The following is a 9,432-nucleotide window of genomic DNA, read 5'->3' on the forward strand; positions in this document are numbered from 1 at the left end:
TGAACTTTTTGCCACATCTGCCCAAGTTGGTCAGGAATTAGCTGGTTAGCAGTACCATATTAGCCCATGTGGTAGATGCTGAATCTACATCCTTTAATGGCAAATAATTTTTCTCTATTGACAGCCAATCAAAAGAAGTTTTCTTTTTTTTCAATAAACTCTTAAATCCCTATTATTTTATTCAGTTTTAGTAAATCTTTTATTTCCAGTGACATTGTTTTTTAATGGCTCTTAGTAGTGTGAAATGGACTTACATTTTCCCGTCTGCTACCATTGATGAGCGATTAGTCTCATGACAGCTGAAGAAGTAATGCTGCATTTAATACGAAGTCTGAGGTGGGAATACCCAAGTTGGAATTTCCCACTTCCGACCTCAGTAGTTCCAGTCAATCGCATGTAGAGCTGGGGTACTCGAGTTCAGACTTGAATCTGAGTCACGAGTCCAATTTTAATGGACTTGGACTTGTCATGGATGCATTTTTACTCTGACTTGACTAGGACTCAAGCCTTTGGGACTCATTTGATTTGATTTGTCATCAGCACCCCCTGATGTTGAAGATGTAGCCAGAGTTTGTTTCACCGTGTTTATCAAACACACCTGCAGAGCAGCACACTCAGTCAACCAATACAATTGAATGTTAGTATGGAAACTGCTGTATAATATCGATTACCGAGGTGGCTGGCACGACAAACACATAAAGACAGGTATGCAGCCAATATGCTACAAACTGCAAGGCAGTTTCTCACAGGACATGACAACTGGTAAAATTGCACGCGTGAGCAGATTTTTCAGTTTATTGCACAGGTCACTGATTTTTTCTTCTTAAATCAAATCTCCTCATTGTCCTTCTCGCTTTTGTCTCTGGTATCGTTTGCAGAGAAAAAAATCTATTTTGTTGTGTTGACTTACTTTGATTTGACCATACCATGGTCAAATCAGATCATTGAAAAAGTTGTCTTCAATCAGCTGAACAAATTCTTTAACTCAGATGGATACTTTTTACAATTTTCAATCTGGTTTCCGATCGCATCACAGCACATAGACAGCGCTCATAAAGATAATAAACGATACTCTCTTAAATACTGATACAGGTAAATTATCAGTACTGGTACTACTCGACCTCAGTGCTGCATTTGACACTGTCGATCACAACATACTTCTTGACAGGCTGGAAAACTGGGTGGGGCTTTCTGGGATAGTCCTAAAATGGTTCAAGTCATACTTAGAAGGGAGAGGTTATTATGTGAGTATAGGAGACCATAAGTCTGAGTGGACATCCATGACATGCAGAGTCCCTCAAGGCTCAATTCTTGCGCCACTCCTGTTCAACCTGTATATGCTCCCAATGAGCCAAATAATGAAAAAGAACCAAATTGCTTACCACAGCTATGCAGACGACACACAAATCCACTTAGCCCTATCACCTAACGATTACAGCCCCATTGACTCCCTGTGCCAATGCATTGATGAAGTTAACAGTTGGATGTGCCAAAACTTTCTTCAGTTAAACAAAGACAAAACTGAAGTCATTGTGTTTGGAAACAAAGATGAAGTTCTCAAGGTGAATGCATACCTTGATGCTAGGGGTCAAACAACTAAAAATCATAGGCTACATTGAATTTGTAAATTAAAAATGCTAAAATGTGGTTAAATAATGTATATTTTATTTATATATTTTTTTTCACTATCACAAACTATATATTGTTGAAATTTGCATACCCCTTTTGTTTTAGGCCTGTACATTTTCACACCCCTTTCAGAATGTTTACAAATATAAGAGATAAAACTTTTTATATTTTATGTATAAAAATGGTGGTTCCTGGTTCTTGGTTCTTGTGTTGCTTTCTTGAGCACTTTGCAACTTTTGTAATAGTTGTGTATTGGGGCGTTTCCTATGAAAGGTACAACTCGACTCAACTCGACTCTCCCATTTTTGGGGGGTTTTCCACTGTGCAAACCTGGTACCTGATACTTTTTTTAGTACCACCTCGGTCAAGGTTCCAAGTGCGCAGAGCCAATATTAAATGTGACATCAAAATCCTGCAGATCACTGATTGGTCATGGAGAATCGTCACTACCAGCGTCATTGGATTTCCAACACGTGACATCAACCAGCTATTTTTAAAGTTAGCAACAGCAATAACAGTATCATTTGTTCACGTGACTTTCGAATTGTGAAAAAAGAAATGGCTGAGCGCAAAACCACACCGTGGTCAATAAAGAGGTGCAGACGGTCCACTTGTTAGTGATGAGCAAAACAATAAAGTCTCTCAGGAAGTGTATCAGCTGTTGGCCATACACTGCTACCACCGGACCTACCAACAGTGTAGGGAAAAGTAAAAAAAAAAGGAAAAGTGGAAGTGGTTTGACTAAATGGACGCTATCTAAACCGGCGAGCAATGGGAAGGAGAATGCCCTGGACTGGCGTTGATCCACGATGGAGGATGGTATGTTTTATGTTAACTCTATACTCTGCTTGAAAGCTTCACTTTATTTAGATGACCAGCTACTGGAAGCTTGCTTCTAAAACATCCAGGCCAATTTAACTGTTATACTTGTGTAAAATCACCATGCAACAACTGATTTATGCAGCACAATGAGCTAGTAATTAACAGCTAGCGGTCTTTTAATTGTTTTGGTCAGTTTGTGTCATGTTTAAGATGATGGAAATGCAAGCTCAGATAAGTAAAGTGAGTAGAGTTGAGGAGGGTCGAACCGTAATGTGCAGTAGAAAAGTGCCATATGTGTCCATCAATTGTCCTAAGTGTCAAATGCTGGATGTCTATATAATTTAGCCACTGTTGGGAAGAACTCAAATGTGCAGAAGATGCTGGGAAACCAAAGAATGTACAGTATTTTTCTTAAGAAATGTGGGCAGCTTCACTACTCAGGACAAAGCAGGGTCTCATGAGCAGTTATTGAACAAACAGTCATTAATCATCAAGAAAGCAACACACCATAATAAAGGGTTTGCGCTCGTGTCAGTAGCTCTAAAGCTTGTGTGCAGTCTGTCTTATGAACACGCACAGGAGATCAATGATAGGTGAAGAGTTTCACTTAATAATACATCAGATTTCAGATTGTTTCTTACCAAAACTTACAGTATTCCTTCAGAACAAGACATGAGTCACATACAATAATTTGTTAGACTTCTGAATTATGATTTTGTGTCCTTTTGAAGCTTGAAGAAGTGATCACCATATACTGCCATTGTGTGACATAACGTCTAGGTTACGAATGTAACCTCCGTTCCCCGATGGAGGGAACGAGACGTTGTGTCGGAGAAGCGACACTAGGGGTCTCTCTTGAGCCACCGAATATACCTCTGATCTATGAAAAAAGGCCAATGAGAAGTTGGCAGTCAGTATTTGCATACCCTGCCCCCGGACATATGGGTATAAAGGCGAGGCAAATACTAGAGTTCATTCAGGATTTTTCTGAGGAGCCGGAAATGGTCCGCCCACTACAGCGGCTCGGCTCAGCGACGTGGCCGGGAAGGACACAACATCTCGTTCCCTCCATCGGGGAACGGAGGTTACATTCGTAACCTAGACGTTCCCCTTCTGTCGCTCTCTCCACGTTGTGTCGGAGAAGCGACACTAGGGGTCCAATTTAAATCACGCCATGCGCTGAGCCGTGTACGTGGTCCGACACAGGAGCGGGCAGGTGTTTCTTATGTGCCAGACGACCAGCTGTATCAGACTACACGTACCCTTCCCCAATGCCCCACCAAAGTCGTCGGAATCCTTTTGGCTACCCTGACGGGAACAAGGCGACACTTGCCAACCTGGGAACGGGCCAAGCCTGGCTGGGCCTCTTTTCTCTCTATGTTTCTCGCATAGAGCAATAGACAGCCAGGGCCCTTACACGCACTGAGGGAAGGGGGTCTTACCCAGTTTCCTATTCTTTCAGGGGGAACAGACCCTGCGGAGGCCACCCCTACCCAGCTGGGGAGGTAAGGTGGTGAATACATCACATGTGTTTTTAGGCGACACGTGGAAGTGGCGCGGTGGTAGATCCAGCCTCAGCGAGGGGGAGTTGCTACACACGGCGACCGGAGGGCAGCCGAAACTTACCCAAGGAAAACGCGGGTCCGCTCGTAAGGGGACCGTATCGCGGAAAATACACACAGGGGGAGTCCGCGTAGGAGTCCTCACCCTGTGGAGCACCTATTCCAGTACAGGGTAGATTTGAGTACCCGCAGTGGATTGGGTCGGCAAGTTCCTCCGCCGAACTGCGGACCCATGAGGGCTAGGGAGGAAACGACCTGGGATTCGAGCTGAGTGGAATCTCCTGGGAAAAAAGACGCACAGTTTTACCTCAAGCAAGGGAAAGGGCGTATATGCAAGCGATTCACCCGGTCAGCCCATCAGCGTGTTACCGAGTTCTACTGGCTCGGACCTGAGAAAACACGGGATGAAACCGACTCAACCCTGAGATTGTAGTATCTCGTAAAGGTAAACCCGCTGCTCTACAAATGTCTGCCAGGGAGGTACCCCTGGCCAGTGCCCACGAGGACGCAACACTCCTTGTCGAGTGAGCTCGGACCCGCAAAGGGGGGGGCATGGCCTGAGTGTGATAAGCCAGTGAAATGGCATCTACTACCCAGTGGGAAAGCCTCTGTTTGGAGACAGCGTTTCCTTTCCGCTGTCCCCCAAAGCATACAAAGAGCTGCTCAGAGTGTCTAAAGCTCTGCGTGCTGTCCAGATAGGTACGCAAAGCATGTACCAGACACAGCAACGACGGGGCTGGCTCTGCCTCCTCCCGGGGCAGCGCTTGCAGGTTCACTACCTGGTCTCTGAAAGGCGTGGTAGGAACCTTGGGCACGTAGCCCGGTCGCGGTCTTAGGATCACATGAGTGTCTGCCGGACCAAACTCCAGGCACGTGTCGCTGACAGAGAACGCTTGCAGGTCCCTGACCCTCTTGATGGAGGCGAGCGCGATCAGCAGGGCGGTCTTGAGAGAGAGGGCCCTGAGTCCAACTGATTCTAGCGGCTCAAAGGGAGGTCTCTGGAGGCCCACGAGGACTACCGAGAGGTCCCAGGAGGGGAACAGGCTTAGCCGGGAGGGATTTAACCTCCGGGCGCCTCTTAGGAACCTGATGATTAAGTCGTGCTTACCAAGGGACTTGCCATCTACTGCGTCGTGGTGGGCCGCGATAGCAGCAACATACACCTTCAAGGTGGACGGGGACAGCCTCCCCTCCAACCTTTCCTGCAGGAATAGGAGCACTGACCTAACTGCACACCTCTGTGGGTCTTCAGCCTGGGAAGAACACCAATTTGCGAACAAGCGCCACTTCAGTGTGTAGAGCTGCCTGGTGGAAGGGGCTCTGGCTTGGTTGATCGTGTCTACGACAGTGGGTGGTAGGCCAACTAGATCTACCGCGACCTGTCCAGGGACCAGACGTGGAGTTTCCAGAGGTCTGGATGTGGATGCCAGAGCGTGTCCTGCCCCTGAGAAAGAAGGTCCTTCCTCAGGGGAAAGCATGTCGGACATCTGAGCGTCAGCCTCAGCCTGGGGGTGCTGGCCCGAAGGCGGCAGCCCAGGGGAGTCATCCGCGTCAGATGCCGCGCTCTCCAATGCAGCGGCGAGCTCATCCATTTCGAGCTCTAGAGGATAGGCAGGCTGGCTGTGAGCGTGAGCCACTGTTGCCTCGAGCCCGGATGGGAGTTAACGAGCGTGCTGGGGAACGGGTGGTCCGCGGGTCTGTGGTACCCGATGGAGCCGTACCCGCTGCCGCACCCAAATCGCCTCCAGCGCCACTCGCACCGTCCTCAATCCCGTGGGAAGAAGGAGCAATGCGAGGTGCGGCTGGAGTGGTAGTACTAAAAACATTTATATGATAACTCTTATTTTATTTAAACAATAACAAAAGGACGCATCAGGGTATTAGGTGCACAAGCAGTGCTTAGTACTGCCCCACGTTTTCTGCAAATTAACAATCAAGTCTGTGTTAAATGGCCCTAATATTATAAGTGGGCTTTTCCAGTGTTTTCAGATGTAGCATTTGCTGTCATATCGTGAGATGTAACTTCTCAGAGAGTGCTAATTATTACTGTGTTGACCATTTTATTTCACAAACCAGTTGGCAGATAGAGACAAAAAAGAAATCTCAGTATATATTATTTCTTTAGATAGGGATCATTTTAGATAAAACTAAACTAAATTGAAAGGACAAATTGAAAATGAAGTAGAAATAAAATACAAAATTCAAATTCAAAACAATAATAAATGGTTGCAATCACTAAAGCAGTTTTCACTTTCTTTAGTCTATGTTTGAATGGAGGGGGAAAAGAAAGAAATAACTGAAATGTCAACGGAAAGCAATAAGAAGTGTGTTGAAGGACAGTTTTGTCTTAATGCACCTGAAATTTGTTCAGCAGGAAACTAATCATAAAATATAGAGGTGTTTTTGTTACATTTATATTGACAATTGTGTTTTCCTAGTTGTGAAGTTTAAAATAAGCTTAAAATATTGATGTCGAATTTATGGTTACAATTTGAATTCAGATACATGGACAGATTCATTCGGACTCGGCCTGATATGGACTCGGTCTTGAGTCTAACTCGGCCCATTTTGGACTCGACCCAGACTCGACTATGGTTGGGCTCAAACCCAACACTAATCACATGTCACAGTCACATGTCACACACACATTAAAAAAAAGTTGTTTAAAGACTTTACTAGACAGCTGTATGTATCTGATTTGAATAGCGCACATCACTTACATCAGCGAGGGTCAGACTATCATTCTCACTGTAGCATGGAGGAGGATGGGGCTGGGCCAGAATGACACAGGCCCGGACCCCAATCAGCCTGATGAGTTAGGCAAGGGATAAAGGTGACCGGAGACAGCAGTTCAAGAGAGACAGAACTACAGGCAGCTGCCCTGTATGTGTTTATGTTTGTGTAATTTTGTTTAAGTTTATCATTAAACTATTATTTATATTGTTAAGCCGATTCTCGCCTCCTCCTTTCCCTCTAACCCCTTTGCACTCACATTTCAGAATACTAGGATAATATACCAATCTACCACAGGAATTTGGCCTTCTGAAAAGAAGACAGAAAGAGGCAGCAGACAGAGAGATTACATTAAACCCCATACATAAGAAGATATCAGCAGAGTTTTCTCTCAGGCTCCGCTGAGAGAGTTTCAGGGTGTGGGAAGAATATTGAAAACCTTCACCCCTCTGTGACGATGAATTGCTTGAAACTTTCATAATAATAAACAATTTTCTATGCAAAGTTGGTGAAAAATATTTGGGTAAGTGTTGAAAATGGATGAAGTGTCAGGCCCTGTGAGGTGTAATTCTTCACTGATATTATCATGATGAGGTTTGTGCTGCAATTAGTTTAAGATCAGCTGTGTGTAGTGATTGATAGCTCTCTAGAATTCTTAACATTTAGAATTCATTTGTCTATGTCATAATTAGACCGAATCACTACTTTGGTGTTCTGTTTTTTTAGTGTAATGGTAACAGAGAACAAAGGAACAAGGACAAGATAAAAAAAAAATGTATTCTTATTTGATGTGTGCTTCATGTTTGAGTGGTGTCTTATAGATCTGAAAACAAGGAGGTCAGCACATCCATTTAGGAACCATCTGTGAAATTACAAAATAACCCCACTTATATAGCTTGAATTAGTTCAAAATGGACAAAAAGAGTGTAAACAGCTGGGCAAGTGGTAAATGGGAAAATTGTCAGGTATTGCAGTTCAAATTATGCCATACAGGGATCTTAGATACACTCCGCTCTTCTCTGCTGTGCTGATTTCCTGCCTGTTCGTGCTACAGCAGTAACAAAAACATGGATCCAGGATCAGCCTCCTGCACTTTTACTTACTATAGGAGGAAACAGTACACTGTTCTGGGTTCAGTGTGCAGGTGAGAGCTGAACTAAAGCAAATTCAGGGTTCAGAGGTGTGAAATAGAGATGGGTTTCTCTCACTAGGCTGAAAATTGGCTCCTGCTGCGAACTCCAATCTTCCTGTCCACTCATCCATCTCATCTTTCCTCCTTTTGTTTCACTTTCTTTATCCTTATTTGTGTGCAGACTACAGATCCAGGCTATTTCGCAGCCGTGATTCTGTTTTGGTCCATTTAGGTTTGGTGTCCTTTTAAAGAAACATTGTTAAACACTGAGCCAAGCAAATTCAAACATTTTCTATTTTTAAAGAAAAGAAAGAGAGAAATTCTGTAGTCATTTACTCACCATCATGTTGTTCCAAACTTTCCAATTTTCTTTCTTTTGTGGAACACAAACTTTGTCATTACTAGCAGAATGTCTGCTGCTGTTTTCTATACTATGAAAATTTCAGTCAGCTCCTCACACATGTCATGACTTGGGATAAAGTGTATAGTTATATGGAATTCTTTTTTTATGCTTTTATTGTGCTGACATTCTGCTAAAGTTCTCCTTTGATGTTCCTCAGAATAAAAAAGTACTCAAAGATAAATTATGCCAGATTTTTGGGTGAACTATCTTTTTAGTTCAGAGCTGCTCTTGTTTTACAGAGCCAAAGATAAGTGAATCACCTGGGGAAGAGAACTTTGTCTGCTGCTGTTAATTGAGGAGATTTGTTTTCTTTTAGGCTGCGGATAACTACTTTCCTGTAGATGTCTGATGAATGGATAAAGAAAGAAAATGAGAGTGAGAATGAGGGAGAAGGGAAGGTAAGGATGATACAGAGTGCTCTCATGGGTTATCACTAGATATGTTGGCTGTAGAAGAGCGCTGGCAGGCTCAGTTATCCTGAGCTGTAATCACGTTTAGAAGATTGACCCGAGGTGGAACTCAGAACTCGAGAGAATGTTCCGGAACTCGGTGCGGGGGCATCTGTCACTTTTCCTGAGTGATGTGCCATTAGATGCTACAGAGTTGGAAAAGATGTATTGGGCTTTGAGCAGGGAAGGCAGTCTGCTTTTATGAATACACTAGAACAAATTAATCAAACGCTGCTTCCTCTCGCAGCTCACAAACGTAAGCACTTCCTGTGCATATCTATAATAACTATGATCATATGCTCATTTTATTAAGCCCGTTAAATAAAACATCTAATGTGATTCGGGGTAGACAGTCATTTATCTGACAGACTGCCCATGGGTCTTTTTTATTTAACCCACTCTTAAATCTCAAAAGACTTCTTATGACATTTACATGCTAATTTGTTCATTTTCTCCTTCATTTACCCTGTTATGGCCCCATATTGGCCATTAATGAATAAACTATGGTCATTTTCTCATTGGAAGGTTTATAATCTTGCTGACTAAAGACAATCAAAGCTGTAGTTTGTGCCTAATTTCTATGAGTTTTAAATAAAGTATAGACAACACAATCTCAAGATGACTCGAAATAATTTGTACAAGATGCTGAATTCAGTACCGTAATTTCCGGACTATAAGCCGCAACTTTTTTCCCACGCTTTG

The sequence above is a fragment of the Xyrauchen texanus genome, chromosome 37 (assembly GCF_025860055.1).
Source record: "Xyrauchen texanus isolate HMW12.3.18 chromosome 37, RBS_HiC_50CHRs, whole genome shotgun sequence".
NCBI lineage: Eukaryota > Metazoa > Chordata > Actinopteri > Cypriniformes > Catostomidae > Xyrauchen > Xyrauchen texanus.